Genomic DNA, 20327 nt, shown 5'->3' on the forward strand with positions numbered 1-20327 from the left:
CTAACAATCCATCAAGGTTGAGGGATGAGGGAATCGCGTAAAGGAACCTGAATTCAGAGAGAGGTAGAGGTGTCTTGTATACATCATCCTCTTTAATTAATTAATATTTTTTTATGTAAGAAATCACCAAATTTATTAATACTTTTGTATGTAAGAAATCATCTCTCTCTCTCTCTCTCTCTCTCTCTCTCTCTCTCTCTCTCTCTCTCTCTCTCTCTCTCTCTCTCTCACATACACACACATTAATCTACCATTTTAAAGAAGCTTAACTGAAGTATTGACATCGGTATCCTTGCACGTACACTTCTTCAAGCATTTTCCCTGTCCATACAAAAGTTTTTTTGGTAACAGTCTAGCCATACTGCCTCTCAAATAGAATTTTCCCTGTCCATACAAAAATTTTTTTTAACAGTCTAGCCATACTGCCTCTCAAATAGAATTTTCCCACATAAAAAATTTTTTGGTAACAGTCTAGCCATACTGCCTCTCAAATAGAATTTTCCCTGTCCATACAAAAATTTTTTGGTAACAGTCTAGCCATACTGCCTCTCAAATAGAATTTTCCCTGTCAATACAAAAATTTTTTTGGTAACAGTCTAGCCATACTGCCTCTCAAATAGAATTTTCCCTGTCCATACAAAAATTTTTTGGTAACAGTCTAGCCATACTGCCTCTCAAATAGAATTTTCCCTGTCCATACAAAAATTTTTTTGGTAACAGTCTAGCCATACTGCCTCTCAAATAGAATTTTCCTGTCCATACAAAAGTTTTTGGTAACAGTCTAGCCATACTGCCTCTCAAATAGAATTTTCCCTGTCAATACAAAAATTTTTTGGTAACAGTCTAGCCATACTGCCTCTCAAATAGAATTTTCCCTGTCCATACAAAAATTTTTTGGTAACAGTCTAGCCATACTGCCTCTCAAATAGAATTTTCCCTGTCCATACAAAAATTTTTTTGTAACAAGCCATACTGCCTCTCAAATAGAATTTTCCCTGTCCATACAAAAAATTTTTTGGTAACAGTCTAGCCATACTGAGAATTTTCCCTGTCCATACAAAAATTTTTTGGTAACAGTCTAGCCATACTGCCTCTCAAATAGTAAATTTTCCCTGTCCATACAAAAATTCTTTTGGTAACAGTCTAGCCATACTGCCTCTCAAATAGAATTTTCCTGTCCATACAAAAATTCTTTTGGTAACAGTCTAGCCATACTGCCTCTCAAATAGAATTTTCCCTGTCCATACAAAAATTTTTTGGTAACAGTGGCAAGACAGCCATACTGCCTCTCAAATAGAATTTTCCTGTCCATACAAAAAGTAACAGAGCCATACTGCCTCTCAAATAGAATTTTCCTGGTTTTTTGGTAACAGTCTAGCCATACTGCCTCTCAAATAGAATTTTCCCTGTCCATACAAAAAGTAACAGTCTAGCCATACTGCCTCTCAAATAGAATTTTCCCTGTCCATACAAAAAATTTTTTTTTGGTAACAGTCTAGCCATACTGCCTCTCAAATAGAATTTTCCCTGTCCATACAAAAATTTTTTGGTAACAGTCTAGCCATACTGCCTCTCAAATAGAATTTTCCTGTCCATACAAAAATTTTTTGGTAACAGTCTAGCCATACTGCCTCTCAAATAGAATTTTCCTGTCCATACAAAAATTTTTTGGTAACAGTCTAGCCATACTGCCTCTCAAATAGAATTTTCCCTGTCCATACAAAAATTTTTTGGTAACAGTCTAGCCATACTGCCTCTCAAATAGAATTTTCCCTGTCCATACAAAAGTTTTTTGGTAACAGTCTAGCCATACTGCCTCTCAAATAGAATTTTCCCTGTCCATACAAAAATTTTTTGGTAACAGTCTAGCCATACTGCCTCTCAAATAGAATTTTCCTGTCCATACAAAAATTTTTTGGTAACAGTCTAGCCATACTGCCTCTCAAATTAATCCATACAAAAATTTTTTTGTAACAGAAATCAAATAGAATTTTCCCTGTCCATACAAAATTTTTTTAACAGTTAGCCATACTGCCTCTCAAATAGAATTTTCCCTGTCCATACAAAAATTTTTTGGTAACAGTCTAGCCATACTCTCTCAAATAGAATTTTCCCTGTCCATACAAAAATTTTTTTTTGGTAACAGTCTAGCCATACTGCCTCTCAAATAGAATTTTCCTGTCCATACAAAAATTTTTTGGTAACAGTCTAGCCATACTGCCTCTCAAATAGAATTTTCCCTGTCCATACAAAAATTTTTTGTAACAGTCTAGCCATACTGCCTCTCAAATAGAATTTTCCTGTCCATAAAAAGTTTTTTGGTAACAGTCTAGCCATACTGCCTCTCAAATAGAATTTTCCCTGTCCATACAAAAATTTTTTTGGTAACAGTCTAGCCATACTGCCTCTCAAATAGAATTTTCCCTGTCCATACAAAAATTTTTTTGGTAACAGTCTAGCCATACTGCCTCTCAAATAGAATTTTCCCTGTCCATACAAAAATTTTTTTGGTAACAGTCTAGCCATACTGCCTCTCAAATAGAATTTTCCTGTCCATACAAAAATTTTTTGGTAACAGTCTAGCCATACTGCCTCTCAAATAGAATTTTCCTGTCCATACAAAAGTTTTTTTGGTAACAGTCTAGCCATACTGCCTCTCAAATAGAATTTTCCCTGTCCATACAAAATTTTTTGGTAACAGTCTAGCCATACTGCCTCTCAAATAGAATTTTCCCTGTCCATACAAAAATTTTTTTGGTAACAGTCTAGCCATACTGCCTCTCAAATAGAATTTTCCTGTCCATACAAAAATTTTTTTGGTAACAGTCAACATACTGCCTCTCAAAGAATTTTCCCTGTCCATACAAAAATTTTTGGTAACAGTCTAGCCATACTGCCTCTCAAATAGAATTTTCCTGTCCATACAAAAGTTTTTTTGGTAACAGTCTAGCCATACTGCCTCTCAAATAGAATTTTCCCTGTCCATACAAAAATTTTTTGGTAACAGTCTAGCCATACTGCCTCTCAAATAGAATTTTCCTGTCCATACAAAAATTTTTTGGTAACAGTCTAGCCATACTGCCTCTCAAATAGAATTTTCCCTGTCCATACAAAATTTTTTTGGTAACAGTCTAGCCATACTGCCTCTCAAATAGAATTTTCCCTGTCCATACAAAAATTTTTTTGGTAACAGTCTAGCCATACTGCCTCTCAAATAGAATTTTCCCTGTCCATACAAAAATTTTTTGGTAACAGTCTAGCCATACTGCCTCTCAAATAGAGTAACTTGAATTACTACACCCACTTCACGTCAAAAAGGTTGAAATTCGAGGTTTAAGGAAAATATCACTGTTTTACCTGAAGCAGCCCGTTTTTGATGAAGGCCCAGTAAAATTTGTCAATTAAATTTTTTTAATACGCTCTAGCAAGGCATCAAAAATAGTACATTAACATTCAACGCATACTTGACTTTCCAGATTAACATACTGGTGCCAATATATTACCTTGGTGTAGGGAAAAAAATGTTACATTGGATGTGATGAATATTGGGCTTTCTGCGATTGCTCAAAATCCTCATCGGACTTTTGTCCTCGAGACGTTAGTTTCAATCAGGCTTCTCTAAGATTCTAATTTTCCTTCTTCTTCCAGACTTTCTCGATACTATACATACCGGAACCCCTCACTGTCGGTTTTCTGGATTCATGTGCGATATCGGAACTTTTCTGATATCAAAATATACGAAAACTTTCCGTTAGTTTTCGTCGGCTTCCTCGGGGATTCTGCCTGAAATAATCAGAGACTCTTTGTGGTTCTTGTATGAAATCTAAGCATAAATTCAAATACGTACACACGTGTGTGCAAGTGGCAGTCCTGTTTAAGCGGGTTTTTCGTGATAAAAAGCGAACATTTTTGTATTTTTCTTCTCATGAATCTCTTCTTTTGGTATTCAAAACGTGTTATCCTGAAAATTTAAATTGAAAAAGAATTTCTTAATGCCGGAGTTGGCGGTATCATCTTTAGATACTGAACAACAAAAAACTGATTATTATTATTATTAAATTATTATTATTATTATTATTATTATTATTATTAATGCTGCGAAAAAATTAGACCAACTACGAAGACTGAGGCTACTGATTCCATCCACAAGTATCGTATTCCCTTACACGCTAGAGGAATCTGATCTATCGTCGAACTGAAACTTTCTTTTCCCGACCCTGTTAACTCTTAACATTGAATAAAGATAAGATAATTTCAGTAGGGACAGCTCCCTAGTGTGATTTAGGCTCACAAAAGATCTCGGGGGAAAAAAGGGTTTGAAAATTTCTCGTCATGACAGATTATGTTCAGAAAGGGAGTGAAATTATGAAATTATGCTCTACTTTCTTTGATTATCTATCTAAATTATGAAAGTTATGCTCTTACTTTCTTTGATTATCTATCTATATATCTATCTATCTATCTATCTATCTATCTATCTATATATATATATATATATATATATATATATATATATATATATATATATATATATATATATATATATATATATATATGTATATATATATATATATATATATATATATATATATATATATATATATATGTATGTATGTATATATAAATAAATATAAAATAAATATAATATATATATATATTATATATGTATTATAAAATAAATATAAAATACATAAATATACATTATATATATATATATATATATATATATATATATATATATATATATATATATATATATATATATATATATATATAATTTATATACAGTATATATATATATATATATATACATACATACATATTGTATTAATGCTCACAATATTTTTAAAGTCTGCTTTGCGGTCACTCCATGAACAGCTGGGTTAGTAGTTTTTCTATACAATCATACCAGAATAAATGAAGCAATGAATCCTTGCATCAAATATTCACGCTCTCAGCATGCAGTCTCATTCTCCAAGACGTGGAGAGAGAGAGAGAGAGAGAGAGAGAGAGAGAGAGAGAGAGAGAGAGAGAGAGAGAGAGAGAAGGCGATATAACAAATGAATTCTATCCGGATCTCGTTATCGAATTCACAACAACGTCCTTAATCTTATAAGCGGATGTCATGGAATACCATTGTTGTAGGCGTTTCCTAATGGGTGCCAGATTACAGAGACTTATTAAATTCACCCTGTATACGTCTCCACCACTAATATGCAGATGGCCATTGTTAAGATTAATAACGAGTGCATGAGCCACTGAGGGATAGAGATTGGTATATTGTGTCAAATATCAAAGCTGAAAGGTCAGTTGCTTCAGAATTGGATAGCCTTCTCCCTCAGTTCTCAATGGAATGGAATTTGGATTCTTAAATAAATAAAGTTTCCACTAAAGTGACTAAACTTTGTTCTTTTACCAGATTACCCGTATACCAGAACTTAATATCAATACCAACCAATAAGGCCAAATTATATGAAAAAAACCCATCAGATAAAGTCTATGACGTATTAATTGCTGTCAAATGTCACCGAACGGAAGACTCCTAACCGAGGTTGGTATTTATTTCAGATTAATGGTTGAGTGTAACACAGTTTAATCTAATAAATTTAGGACAATGGTCCTGATGTATACTTGGACAAGTAGCATGAATGCTTATACATTCATGGGCACTTGTATCGATATATGCCATAGACTGCAATAACTAAATAGCCTCATATTCCTTATGCGAGTGTAACATTTTCACAGAGACAAGAACATAAACGCAAACATTTACGTAGCCTACATGCACACGCACACACGTACCTCTTTGATATGTGGTTCCAATTGGTGTTACCCTTCCGGTTCCCAAGAATATTTCGGGATGAGATAGCTAGTTCTCCCACCTAATTTGACTAGGTACCATTATAATTTACTACAATTCATATTTCAACAAACACATGCACATAGCATATATATGTATATATGTATATATATATTATATATATATATATATATATATATATATATATATATATATATATATATATAAATATATATTTATATATGTATGTATGTATATGTATGTATGTATATATATATATATATATATATATATATATATATATATATATATATATATATATATATATATATATATGAAATAAATTGTAAGTACAAATGTACAAATTAGGAATCTACACATCAGAAAAATTTCAACATAAAACTGACGAAACTTAATAACTAAGAGCAAGAGGATGCAGTTGTTTAAATACATTCTAAACTTTTTGGGAAGGAAATCTTTGAGGGTCTGAGCTAAAAACACAACAGAGGGCTGGTCGTTTAGTGAAGAATCAAATAACTTAATGATTAACGATTTCATAATGCAGAGAGAGTAGCAAATCAAATTTCTTGTAGTGATCACGTATGTTAGACAAATCTCACGTTTTTACAGACCATTTAGTGAGTGACCCTTAAATGAAATCTATTCTTACTCTGAGTAACCTTTCGTGGTTCCGACAAGTTTCTCTTTAAGTTGAAAAACGTTTTCCACCACAAAGACAAGAACCCTCATAAATGGTGTTCTAGCATAGTTTACACGTTTGAATGTGCAGGTTGCAGCAACTGCTTCTTAGGATCTAGCAATAGGTCCCTCGCCATCAGAGCTTCGAAACATGCAGGAAAAGTTTCTTGCTAGACCCATGCAATCGGCTGTGAAGGAGCATTCCGAGAACATCTGTAATAAACGTGTAAGCTTACAAGAAATTTCCATCTTATACTAAAGAAATTATCTTGCCGGATGCGTACTGAAGAAACTCTACTTATCAAGTCCTTCAGGCCAACTTTAAGCAACAGTAGTTAAAGTTTTCTCTTGAAATTATTCTAGCGATGTATAGTTTCTTAAGGTGAATAAACATACTTTATACTTTATACACTGAACCTTTTAACTTACCTTGCGATGTATTGCATGAATATTATTATATATTGTAAAAACGATTTTCTAGTTTTGGTCATTCTGGCATATTACTGATTGTAAGTTTCATCACTGATCACATTTCTAATTTTTACGTTTAACGTTGTGGTATTCCAATTTTCTAACTGCTCGCCTGTTTTGATTTATAATTAATTTTGAATAAATGTTAAAACTATAGAAAGAAATATTTGCAGCTAATAATGGTTCTGAGCAGAAACCAGAATGCTTTTTGTGAATAAAAAGTTGGAAATAGAGATATGGATTCTATACATCATTCGCGTACGATTTCCTGAAGGGACCTTATTAGTAGAAAAAGTAACGAACAATTATGAAAGAGGAGCTTGGAGTTATTACGGAGATGGGAAACTGCTCTAGAAAAAATCAAAACTCGGTGTGGTTTTTAGGGAAGATATTCATTGTATATATACTATATATAAATATATATGGATATACTGTATATTAATATATACACTCAGCTAGCACTCTGCTGGGCCCGCGTTCGATTCTCCAACCGGCCAATGAAGAATTAGAGAAATTTATTCCTGGTGATACAAATTCATTTCTCGTTATAATGTGGTTCGGATTCCACAATATGCTGGAGGTCCCGTTGGTTACCTAGCCACGTAAAATAAATCTAATCCTTGGGCCAGCCCTAGGAGAGCTGTTAATCAGCTCAGTGGTCTGGTTAAACAAAGGTATACTTAACTTATGAATGAATATATATATACAGTATATATATATATATATATATATATATATATATATATATATATATATATATATATATATATATATATGTATATATGAATATATATATATATATATATATATATATATATATATATATATATATAAATATATATATATATATATATATATATATATGAATATATATATATATATATATATATATATATATATATATATATATATATATATATATATATAATATATATATGTATATACATACATAATACATACATATATATATATATATATATATATATATATATATATATATATATATATATATATATATATATATATATAATATACAAGTGTGTGTGTGTGTGTGTGTGTGTGTGTGTGTGTATATATATATATATATATATATATATATATATATATATATATATATATATATATATATATATATGCATATATATATATATATATATATATATATATATATATATATATATATATATATATATATATATATATAGTATATACATATATCTATGTATATACATATATATACATATATATATATATGTGCGTGTGTGTGTTTAAGGGTGTGCGCATGGAAAAAATTACACATTCTGGGCAAATGTCCATGAAGAACACGCAAGACGAAAAGAAGGAGAACCCGCCAAAAAAGTCAACTGCCGTAGGGCATTTGAAGTCGCTGAAACGACAACCAGGTAATAATCTAAAACAATATATTTTCATTGTATAAACAAACCGCGAATGAAAAAGGCTGAACAATGATATGGATGGCAAAATATGGACATTATTCTTGAAGAAGTAATTCAGGAAAAAAAAAGGGCAACAAAAGCCATCGGTCGTTTCAAACAAACTTTAATAAAATCGGCCTTCCATCTCTCATCCCAATTGGACGGGGTCGTTCCGAGTTCGTTCCCTACGCGGCATTGGCCCTTTCAATAAGTGTAAGGATATGGTGTTCGGAGAATGCGCAAAAGGAAGGGAAAAGGAAAACCATCGAAAAAAGTAATTTGCACTGGAAGCGTTCTTCCCCTCGCCTGCTCCAGACGAGGCTATCTTTTGCCGCTTCTGCTTCTCTTTTGTTTTGGTCGTTCTTCTTCGGGGATTTTAATGAAGGAAAGAAAGAGCAGGAAGGACTTTGTTTTAAATGGCCGGTAAGATGATTAGGCTCATGAATAATGAGAGAAAGGGATATAAAAGCCTCCATCCTTTATTTATCTTCTTTCTCATTGTTTTATTGTTTTTGCTGTTTAAGGGGAAACGAAAACGCAAAAAAAGAGTGTCATATATTTTAACCACATGAGAACTTATAATAAGAAAATAATTTTTCAGTAGCTTTCCTCTCTCTCTCTCTCTCTCTCTCTCTCTCTCTCTCTCTCTCTCTCTCTCTCATCCTTTGCAAATGATAAATTAATGAAAAAAAATTATGCAGAGAAAAGAAAAAAATTTTAATATGGGCTAAAATGGCGATAATGAAGTCAACAAAATAAACTTGGAAAATATATAAAGCTTTGTCACGGAAGCCATTTTGATCCTGAGAAAAAATGGTGAAAATAACCAATTACCTCTCTTCTAAAAGAGACCAGAACAAACATGAAACAGATTAAGGCCTTATAGTTATCAAGCCCCATTTTCTGAAACAGCAAAACTGCACGCAGAATAACTTTCATCCAGAGATTCCGTATGGGAATCATTCTGCCAGTGACTTGTTGGAAGAGGATGTTCCCCTCCACGTTGCAAACTAATTTGTTAGTTAGTGGGACGGTTTAAATTAAGCCGGTCTTATGTCACCACAGACACTTGCACTGACCCGTACGTGCCGCGATGTGTTACAGGGTTGAAGAGACATGGTGTAGGGGCTTGCTTTCCTTCCAACCCACAAAGACGATCCATCTAAGCTCTTACAGAAATCGTCCAGTTCAACAACACTTTCCAACTAAGAAGTGCTAATTGCTACAGGAAAGTAAGGAATTTCTTAAAATAATTTTTTGAGGAAGATATACGAATCTGATGGAAAATTTTCAAATCACTAATCATTATTTTTAACAGGCAATCTCACCTAAAAATAGATGAAAAGACAAACGTCCTCTTGGCAGAATTGAACCTCTAACCTATGACTTGTAAAGTCAATACTATATGAAGTCAGTCACAAGAAGAACAAATGAAGAGGAACCAGTTATGTAACTCCATATACTTTTGAATTATATTGGGCCTATTTCACCCATATCTGTAGTTCTACCCAGTTCCCGTCGTACAGGCAACAAATAGATATATTTAATTTACTTCCCAAAGACAGTGAGGGGAAATAAGCATTATAAGCAAGTACTCTCAACCTGTGACTTTACCAGACCAACATTATTTCCTCACAGGCACAGAGGAGATAAAAAGAGTAGAGCCAAGTATACCACTGCATAAGCATTGGAGACGTATTGGGCCTACTACCTTCACATCTATGGTTCTTACGCGTCCCTGTGCAACAATAGCGAGGACACATCTAAATTGCGACCCCCCCCCCGCCCCCGGCACGAAGGTAATTCCGCCTACATATAGATGATGATACAAATTTTCTCATTGGGCATCAGAACGGTTTAGCTTTGCTTTACCAACCAGGCCAATGCTGTATTTACTCAGTCCCAACTCCCATCTGTTTTAATTTACATACTAATGCCTCACAATTAACGCAGTCAAAAGCAACATTAAATTCATGCCCAGATTCTATGAATTTCTGTAACTGGGACTGAAAGACATACGTAAATGCAGCTGGCCATTGTGACAGTCAGGTTATTTACTATAATACAGACTGATTATTTTCACCATAGACATTCAGACATTTTGCCAACAGATGCTAAAACACTGCATAATATTGGAGTTGAAAAGACTGGGTGGTAATAGGTTGAGCATGACCTACCATTCTGAACTTTAGCTATTGGCTTAGCATCATCAATCTTCCAACGAAAGCTAAATGAAGTCCTTCTAGCTAACGTAGGAATAATATGAAGGAACTTATAAGCTAAGCAATCTGAAGCCTTCACAAAAACCGAGGAAAATTACAATTTGTCTTTTCACCTCCACAAGCACCTGTGTTGTCAAATATATTATCCCCGAAAGTTGTTTTTTCTTTTTGGGTAGTGAATGCCACTAACATGCCAAGAAGTGTAGATTTCAGAACAGCCCATTGTAAATGCTGCTGTTGCGCCTAAAAGTTTTTTTTTTTTATAACACCATTATATTGATTTTCAGCTGAACATGAAAATTAAACATAAACTCTTTGAACCACAGCTCTTAAATCTATGTCAAATCAGATCTATTCCATTTACAAAGATCACAAGCCTTTGCTTACTCCAAATAAGGGCATAAGAATTATCAATGAATAGGTTAGGTTAATACCATAGTTCAACCACGAAGGAATTCGTCTGTCATTTATGTCTACTAAGCAATCATGTAAAAGAACACAAGGCTCAACTTTCTTGTGCCATTGTGAAGAATTTAAATGTAAGAGATCACTAAAAATAACATTTCAATTTTCACTTAAAACGCCATTCCAATCTTCACGGGATTATATATGTACACCCGGGACTGCCCAATTTCAATTACGAAAGAAATAAGAGCATGGTCTTCTAAAATTGCTGGTTTATAACACCAGGGGACTCTGTGAATATTACACTTAAATAATTACTACTGTAGACTTGCTTATGGCCTCATTTGTTATTTGATCAGTCAGATTACGAACCAAAGACACAAGCTCTTAAGCATGGCAATCAGCAGGAGAAACAGAATTCTACTAAACGCCTGTAGTGAGCATTTAAAATGTAAAACAAGTAAAAAATGCGCCGAAGTTTCTTAGGCGCACTCGAGTTTTCGGTATGGACCACGGCCCATGAAGCTTTCAGCCACAACCCAGAGGTGGCCTGTCCTATAGTGCTGCCAGACGCACGATTATGACTAACTTTAACCTTAAATAAAATAAAACTTATTGAGGCTATAGGGCTGCAATTTGGTATGTTTGATGATTGGAGGGTAGATGATCAACATAACAAAATGCAACCCTCTAGTCTCAGCAGTTTTTAAGATCTGAGGGCGGACAGAAAAAGTGCGGACGGACAGACAAAGCCGGCACAATAGTTTTCTTTTACAGAAAACTAAAAATGAGGCCTTGGTATTGTCTTCCTGGATCTTGACGCGATGCTAACAGGGCAGTCAAGTAAAGTATCTCCTAATTCTGGATGCCGGTAGATGGAACATAATAAAAAGGATGATATCTGCCAATAACCCTTGTTTTTCAAATTTCACGGCACATACATTCACAAGAGACCTTATGAGAAGCAGACTATTCACTCTTAATATACACTACCAATCACCTTGTCCTATAAACAGCATTACATTTTATAAAAAGACAAAATGTAAAACAGCATGGTTTACAAATTTAGAAATTTTCAAAGATACTTGAAACTGGAGCTCATGGTGCTCAGAGAACTTAAAGTGACCAGATATGGAATGAGAACAAAATAATCATTCGGGCAAATACAGATATCTGAGAAATATACATCTACAGTACATTCATCTTTATAAGAATATGTTAACTATAAAGTTGTAGGTAAAAACCCCAGGGAAATCATGTTGCCGATACAAAACAAATAACTGTGCGTTTTCTGATTTTCTAAATTGAAACATACCGTGAATGACATAAATCTCGTGACCATAATAACATCGACCATCAACGGCCCAGCACGTCATTTTTTACTGAATGAACCTCTAGGAATTCAATAAAAGCTTAGATGAACCATGACCGAGTTGACACAATGTTTAATTGAAAAATCTGGCGCCAGAGTTCGTATCGCTTTTGAAAAACAGCAGATTCCTCCCGAATTGAACAACAGTGACAAAATATGTCTCACGATTTATATTTTTTCACTCGAATGAGAGTATATTTCGTAATATTTATTTTTTGAGCTAAATAAAATTCTCTGGTTCAGTTTTATAAAAAATAAAAAAACTAGAATATTTTTACCAAGACAAAACTTTTTCCATGAATACAAAATCCTACCACTAAGAGGAAATCATATAAAGAAGAAATCTGATGTTAAGAGGATATCTAAATTTTAAGATAATGTGAATACCGTAACATTTAGAAAAATATTGTAAAGAGAATGTCTTTATATTATGAAAACATTTTGTCACGAAGTCTTACCTGACTCCTATCTTATCTCGGTCTTAGCTTCATCCTGCAAAAAAATAATTACATTCGTTATTCTGATGAAGAAACTTTTTTCTTTTTTTAAAGGAACTGTTAATATACAAAGATACATTCTAATGGTATTTCTTACTTCATAAACGAATTTAACGTTTATATCTAAGAACACATATAATACTAAGGCTTAAAATGTTTAACTGCATAAATCTTGGAATGGCTTTTGTATTCTGAACACAATATAGTGACAAATTCTTGAGAAAAGTATTACTGAATTTTAAGCCACAAAAATTATAGATTTCCAAATGAAATTTTTCTTGATGTTTTGAAGTTCAATACTAGGCACACTAAAAGTGGTTCATTTTTCTGGTATAACAAATTAAACAAACAGAAATGAATGATTTGCATCAAATTGGCCTGGATAGAATGAAGAGTAGACAAGAATTTGAAATCAACCATAACGTTTTATTGGGGTAAGATAGGAATTGCGTACTGAATTAAACCTTCAGAAATAAGATAGGAACTAGGAAAAAAATAAGAAGAAATTAACAAAAGTCGCTTAAAAATCAGGTACAGAACTTAACGGGGTCAGATAAAAATCTAATCTTTATGAAATAGGGCTGGAATCAGGTACAAGAAACTGAAGAATCAGTGAGAAAATACCAGTAAATCTGGTAGAAAACTTTATGGGAAACAGGGTGGAACCAACTACAAATCATACAGTAATAGGATTCTGCCAGAAATCACGTGCCTAACTTAAAAATAATATGATCTCTTAGGTATTCCGCTACTGACATAATTATAAGGCCTGGTAATTTTTGCAGCAAAACGAATTCATCTTCATATTAGCTGTCGGTGGGCAAAATCTGCAAAGGCCGTCGTTTTGTTTTTCCCTAAAGCTACCTTGTACCCACTTGGGGAAAGGTGTCTGTGCACGAACAGTTACGGATAAGTGGAAAGGGGTCCGGCAAAGAAGTACGAAGCATTACACAGAACAGAAAGCGTTAGAGAACATTAGTAATGTTGTCATCATCCTGGGTTAGGAAACTTAGTCTGGCACCTACGATGAACCAAGTTCCACAAATACACATTGATTTCATAGTCAATTAAGCAAGACATTGTAGAGGCGGGATGAAAAAGAGACAGTGTCTGGGTACTTACTGATTTATTGTCACAAATTTCTAACGAAAAAGTAGTATCTAACATCAGAGGAAGAAAGCCATATTTTTATGGCCAGGTGTGTTTTCTCACACCTGGAAAACAGTTAAAAATTCTTTGTATAATATATGGAGAAAAATTCTCCGTTATAGATGGTTCGAAAGCTTGCGTTTTACATTTCCAGTTGGTTTTGATTTTACAAATGATATGCTGAAAGTTCCTGAAAATGCATGAAAATCACTGCTCCAGCCGTCCGTCTCTGATTTGTGTTTTCTGGGAAAAGCGATGGTCTGCGGTAGGTCAAGCTTGTTGTTTTGGACGGCGGATGCCTGGATGGCCCCAGCGGGGATCCTACAACATAACTGAAAGGAGGGGATGATGCGCGCTCCAATCTACCTATGTTAGCGTGAAGGAATTTACCAGCATCAACATTCACTGTCTTAAAATAATTACTTTCAAGACATTTCTTATTTGTGGAAAACATGATATAACAAAAATCTGAAATATTCTTCCCTAATGGCATTTGTAGCTACGGTGAATCAATATGCACAATGGAAAGGACAGTATAAAAAAGACAAGGTGTGACAGGTGTATGGACAGACAAACGAATAAAACAGACAAGTAGAAAGGCTGACTGACCAGTATTGAAACAGATAGCAGGAAGATTCTTATAGGAAGCTCATTGACCTCTCTTTCATATATTGCATTTACTGTCAACATTTTACATTAAAAACTTTGGAGAGAGTTATGAAAATCTGTTAACCGGCAACAGAGCTTTCCAATAACATCAAATGGTTTTCGATTAAACTAAAAAGAAATTAAGTTCACTTTAAAAAAACGAAATGAATACATAAGAAACTTATGTCAGAAAAACTCCCATTCGTCCACTGAACGAAAAGGCGCGAACCGCCTGGCCTGTTTTCTCAAGTTTTGACTGATGGCTCAGTATAAGGAGGAAAATCGATATCCAAAGACTCGGAAAAAACAGACAGCAATATTTTTAAAACGCTGGTAACTCACAGGCAGTAGAGACTACCACGGTGAGTGGTTTCGAGCAAGCTGCAGACCAGCAAAAGCCCCTGAGAATAATGTTGTTGAAAGTGATAGTTTAAACGTCCCAAGAAATTTGTACAACACGAAGATTAATTTAACAAAAGATATAAAACCGTGTTTAAGCAACAAGAATATATGAGAACTGATTCATCTATCTTTCTCTGCGGATTTTGAGTGTACAATTAAAGTAGATAGCTTCACATCATTGGCACAATTACTCTTTCAGTGTCTTTCCCCTACCTCTCCCTCCCATCTACCTCCTAGCCTTGTCCTTCATCGTCTCTCAACTCTATATGTGCCCATGACATCATCCTATCAAACGACTCCCTCACTTTTATCAAAGGTCCCATTTTCTAAAGCTATTGAAATCAAATTAATTAACTGAAATACTTTTAATTGCGCTTAATTCTTTTGTGGGAAGGTTTCAAGGACACAGTTTCCCAAAATTAGATTTAAAAGCCGTTAAGGCTGCAATTTAGGAACGTATGAAAAAGGAGTGTAATTCATTACCAAGGAAAGGTATCCTACGGCTTGCCTTAAGTTTCTGACTGCAATTGCTAGGTCAGGCAGGAACCTTAATAGAAAAAACAGTTGGGCTGAGGGCCGTACTTCAACAAGGGGCTTTGTAAATAAAAACTTAGGTTTACTTTAAGTGGAATATATTTACAATTAAACACGACAATCAGAAGACTGGAGAATGATAGGCAGATCAAACAGGGCTGCCACATGGTTAGTTATGATATCATTGTTTAAAAATTGAATAGTTTGTGATTAATCCTCTTGAAAGGGTTACTGAAGAATTGACTGAAGTGGCCTTTTCACCTCAAGAAGCACAAGACAAGTTGATGTTTCCACAGCCGAGGTACTGTCTGCAATTTGATAATGCCAGCAGTTACACAAGGATAATTATAACGATCTCGGGAGAATTCGAGGGCTGCACGGAGGGTGCCAAGATAACTCGATTCTGGTATGATATACTTGCATTAAAATCCTCACTGAGGTAAATGAGCCAGTTCTTCAGAAAAGAAAATGAGTGCAGTTGGAAATTAAAGATATGTGACTTGAAAAAACCTCTAGTCAGGACATTACCTTATAACGGAGTGATGGAGGGGCCCCGTCGAATTTCATCAGTTCTGGAGGGGTGATTTAAATGGGAAAATGCACAGGTAATGCTAGTGGGTGACCAAGGTGACCACGTGGATCGGGTCAGCTCAATAAAGGGGGTTTGCAAGGGAATTGTGCGTGAGGCTGCTATCGGGGTGTTTTGAGAGTGATCGCAGCGTTTTCTCTCCTTATATGACCTCGGGGGTTTATTTTCTTGCTCCTCCCAGAGATCACTGTCGTCGCAGGAATGGCGGTCATGCCCTCGTTTTCTATGTTAGGATCTTTCCTAAATCCTGGTGATTTCTGGCAACCCATGTTCGCCATTTTTATGGGGAACTCGACCTTTCTGGCGGATTTTCGGCAGGCTCCATCTCCATTCGCCTTTTATCTGAAAAGAGGTAATTCAAGCAGTCTCCAGGTCTTTAGAAAAGATAAACAGACGCACCAAAAGGGGAGCATGGAGAGTAATTTACATAGGGGCTGAGTTTTTCATGCCCTTCTCAGTTAGATATCAGTGCCAAATTATGTTATTTTGGGGTGGAACACAGCTTGGAGGTTTGGGTTTGCTTCCAGAGGTGGATTCCCACTTCACAATATTTATATATATATATATATATATATATATATATATATATATATATATATATATATATATATATATATATATATATATATATATAGTTTGTGTGCGTGTTTGTATGTGTTTCCTGAATAAGGTGTGGATCAAAAAAGAGGAAGAAGCATAACATTCACTACCACATCCGTAGTAGAACTTCTTCAACATTCGCCACTTCATACATTTATTTAATTTTCTATTTCAATTACATTCAAAATCTGCCCCTAACTTCTACAAAGATCATTTGGCCTAATGATAACCTCTTACTGCCCCACTTTTGCTCCCAAAGGCAATTTACATCTCTTTCCAATCTTCTGCATGCATCTAGTTAGTTTTTTTTGTATCAACTATCCCGTAATTTAAGCACCTTGTATCATATTATGGTCCATTACATTTATTTACTTCATAATACCTATCTGGATCAACTTCATTCAGTCTTTCTTCATCTATGTTGATATTCACTGCTCCATCATCTACCCTTATAATCCTATTGTTACTCATACACAGAAAAAATTCATACATGCATACTTACACTTAAGTTCATATATATATATATATATATATATATATATATATATATATATATATATATATATATATATATATATATAATATATAAACTTAAGAGTATATATGCATTTTATATAAACTTATGAGCATGCATTTTTGCCTGGTATGAGCAAATGATAGGGTTAGGAAGATGAAGAAATATATATATACATATATATATATATATGAATATAATACACATATATATATACATACATACATATATATATATATATATATATACATATATATATATTATATATATATATATATATATATATATATATATATATATATATATATATATATATATATATATATATATATATATATATATATATATATATATATATATATATATTTCTTCGTCTTCCCAAGCATCCCAGCTACCAAACGCTTAATTTAAAACTGAAAAAATAAAAATACAGTGCAGTGCTTAGCACTGCCTGACAAGGAAGGAATATTGGCCCCTCCCTAAATCCATTAACTGCACTCTGTATTTCTCTACCACTTTCTCTCTTTGAACACGTGACTCTGGGAAGCCTTTGTTTTCAGAAACACGAGGCCGGGAGGAGATTAATTTCTGGTGAGAGGCAGAATAAACCAGATTAAGAGAAAGGTGTGACTCCTAGGAACACCTGGAATGGGCTCACCATGAGGCGGACCATGACACTAACCCCACCTACATGACGAAAGCATCGTAATTCCCTGACCCGAGGTCTTACAAGGGCCTGACCAAAGGAACGAGAGTTAGAGACATAGTTGGACGCGAGCGAGACACCATTCTCCTTTTGCATTCCCGCCTCCTTCAGAGAGCCATGCCTCTACCACGTGGTCCTATCTTGTAGGGGGTCCTTAGTATTCTTACCAGTGAAGCCTTTTATCCCTCCTCTGCCGCCATTACCCAGACTGAACACCTCTTCTATAAGGTAAAGTGATCTGTTTCAAAGGCTCTTTTCATTCAGTCACACTGTTTAATTCTTGCCATATACTTCCTAATTTCATTTCTAAGTGCCAGTATTTCCATATTAACCTCGCCTTGCTAGAGCAGTGTTACGAAAATTCCAGTGTCTGACTAATTACGTAAAATCGTGTTTTCAAGGCATCCTTGGTACCCTCTGTGCACCGCCTTGTCCTATGAATATTTTACTGTTTCCTTTTTGGCCTTTAATTCGTAAATCTCTGCATTGATAGAGGGATCCTCGTGAAATTCTTCCTTGATCGTGCCTTGCCCTTCGTGAATCAGCCTTGTCACATCGACGGATCTACCTTTAAGTGTTCATAGTTATAATTAATCTCTCAGGCCTTGTCGGCCTGTTTAATTCATTTCATCTTCTGATTGGTCATTTAATGTAAATATACGTAATCTTAAACTTACCCTACAGTGTTTGCTTACAATTGCCTTGTGAGTAGAGCCATCAGCAATTTTATATTCCTCCTTTTCTTTTTTTTTTTTTTGCGATTTCCTGAATCAACAGCAGTCAGATATTATACAAATATTGAGGTTAGTAACGAAATCATTCATTTAGAGTTTATAACTGGCTCATGATAAGCATTTCCCCAGGTTAAATTGTAAATATATATATATATATATATATATATATATATATATATATATATATATATATATATATATATATATATATATATATACAGGGTGTTTATATAAATTAGAGCCCCCTCTACAGCATAAACTAAAATTGATATGGAGAACAACAAAAGTAATTCAGATCAGGTATTTATTTAAGTTTCTCTCTAAGTATTTAATATTTTGTGTGGACTTCATCAGCCTGTACCACAGCCTGCATTCTTCAGGGGTATGATTTCAGCAAATCGCTAAAAAGCTGAGACTCAAACTCCATTTCCCTGAGTACTTCAGTCACCTCTCTTCGCAGGTCGTCAAGGCTTGGTATACCATCATAGTTCACTGTGCGCACTTCAACACGATCCTTTAATCTACCAATGTTTTCACACACATTAAGGTCAGGGGAGCTACCTGGAAATTCACTTGACGAGAAATCGATGCCACTGTTTCGAAACAGCTCCTGTGTCTTAAGAGCCTTGAAACATGGTGCCTTATCATGCAAAAATGTGACTTCTTCAACAGATTACATATTTTCAGGATCTTTGAGGAAAGGAAATACTCCACCAGTTACCACAGTTTCTCTGAAGTATTCACCATTACATGACTGTCCTTTTTCTTTGATGATCCATATTAACCGTTTGGCTGTGAAACACAAAAATTTTCAAACATTCAGGAAATTTCACAACTTGGCGAAGGCACATGTCATCGCTGATATCATCCAACTTTGCGGCCCAAATGATGTCATTTTTATGATTTGGCTTCCTGACTGTGTAAATGAAGAATTCATCTGATGCAGCAACATGGAGAAAGTCAGCTTCATCCCAATCTTTAAGAAATGAACCACAAAACCATGCACAGTCTTCTCTCTGTTGCCGAGTGATGTTGGGCTTGCTGATAACATGAAATGGCTTGATACCAGATTTTTTCAACTCACGATATACAGCACTATAACTTCGCTTCTTTTCCATTTTTGTTTCTAGTTCAAGTGCCAAATTACATAAAGACTTTCTTGGTCTACCCACTACCTCAGCTATGATACCTTTTGACTCCTGATAAAGGACTTCAGGCCTTCCAAGATTCTCACTTTTTTTCGCGATGACAGTCATATGGATTTTTGTTCCAGTTTCTTTTAACAAAGGACTCATCTCTTTTAATGTATTTAGCTATCCAGGAACGTGAAATGAAGGATGCGCCAGAATCCCTGGCCTCTCTGAAGGTTATAACCCAGATTCGGTCAATTCATCTGATTTCCTCCGAGTCGTTAGCCATGGCTGTATCTAACTCCGTCACTCAGTCTGAAAATACAAGAAATGTAAAATAAACAATAGCTTAATAAAAACTTAAAATAATGTACTTGGAGATACTGTAGGCTATAGCAGAAAACTTAATAACTTTCCAT

The 20327-nt window shown here is 34.5% G+C and overlaps 1 long non-coding RNA gene across 1 annotated transcript in view; it reads right to left on the reverse strand.

Annotated features, from left to right (window-relative positions):
• The window catches only part of LOC136838311 (uncharacterized), a 318032-nt gene that overhangs the window by 197969 nt on the left and 99736 nt on the right, over positions 1–20327 (reverse strand). Inside the window, exon 3 of the long non-coding RNA XR_010852931.1 lies at positions 12864–12897. This is a non-coding gene — a long non-coding RNA (uncharacterized lncRNA). The remainder of the gene's footprint in view (positions 1–12863; positions 12898–20327) is intronic.

This window comes from Macrobrachium rosenbergii, chromosome 4 (assembly GCF_040412425.1).
Source record: "Macrobrachium rosenbergii isolate ZJJX-2024 chromosome 4, ASM4041242v1, whole genome shotgun sequence".
Lineage (NCBI taxonomy): Eukaryota > Metazoa > Arthropoda > Malacostraca > Decapoda > Palaemonidae > Macrobrachium > Macrobrachium rosenbergii.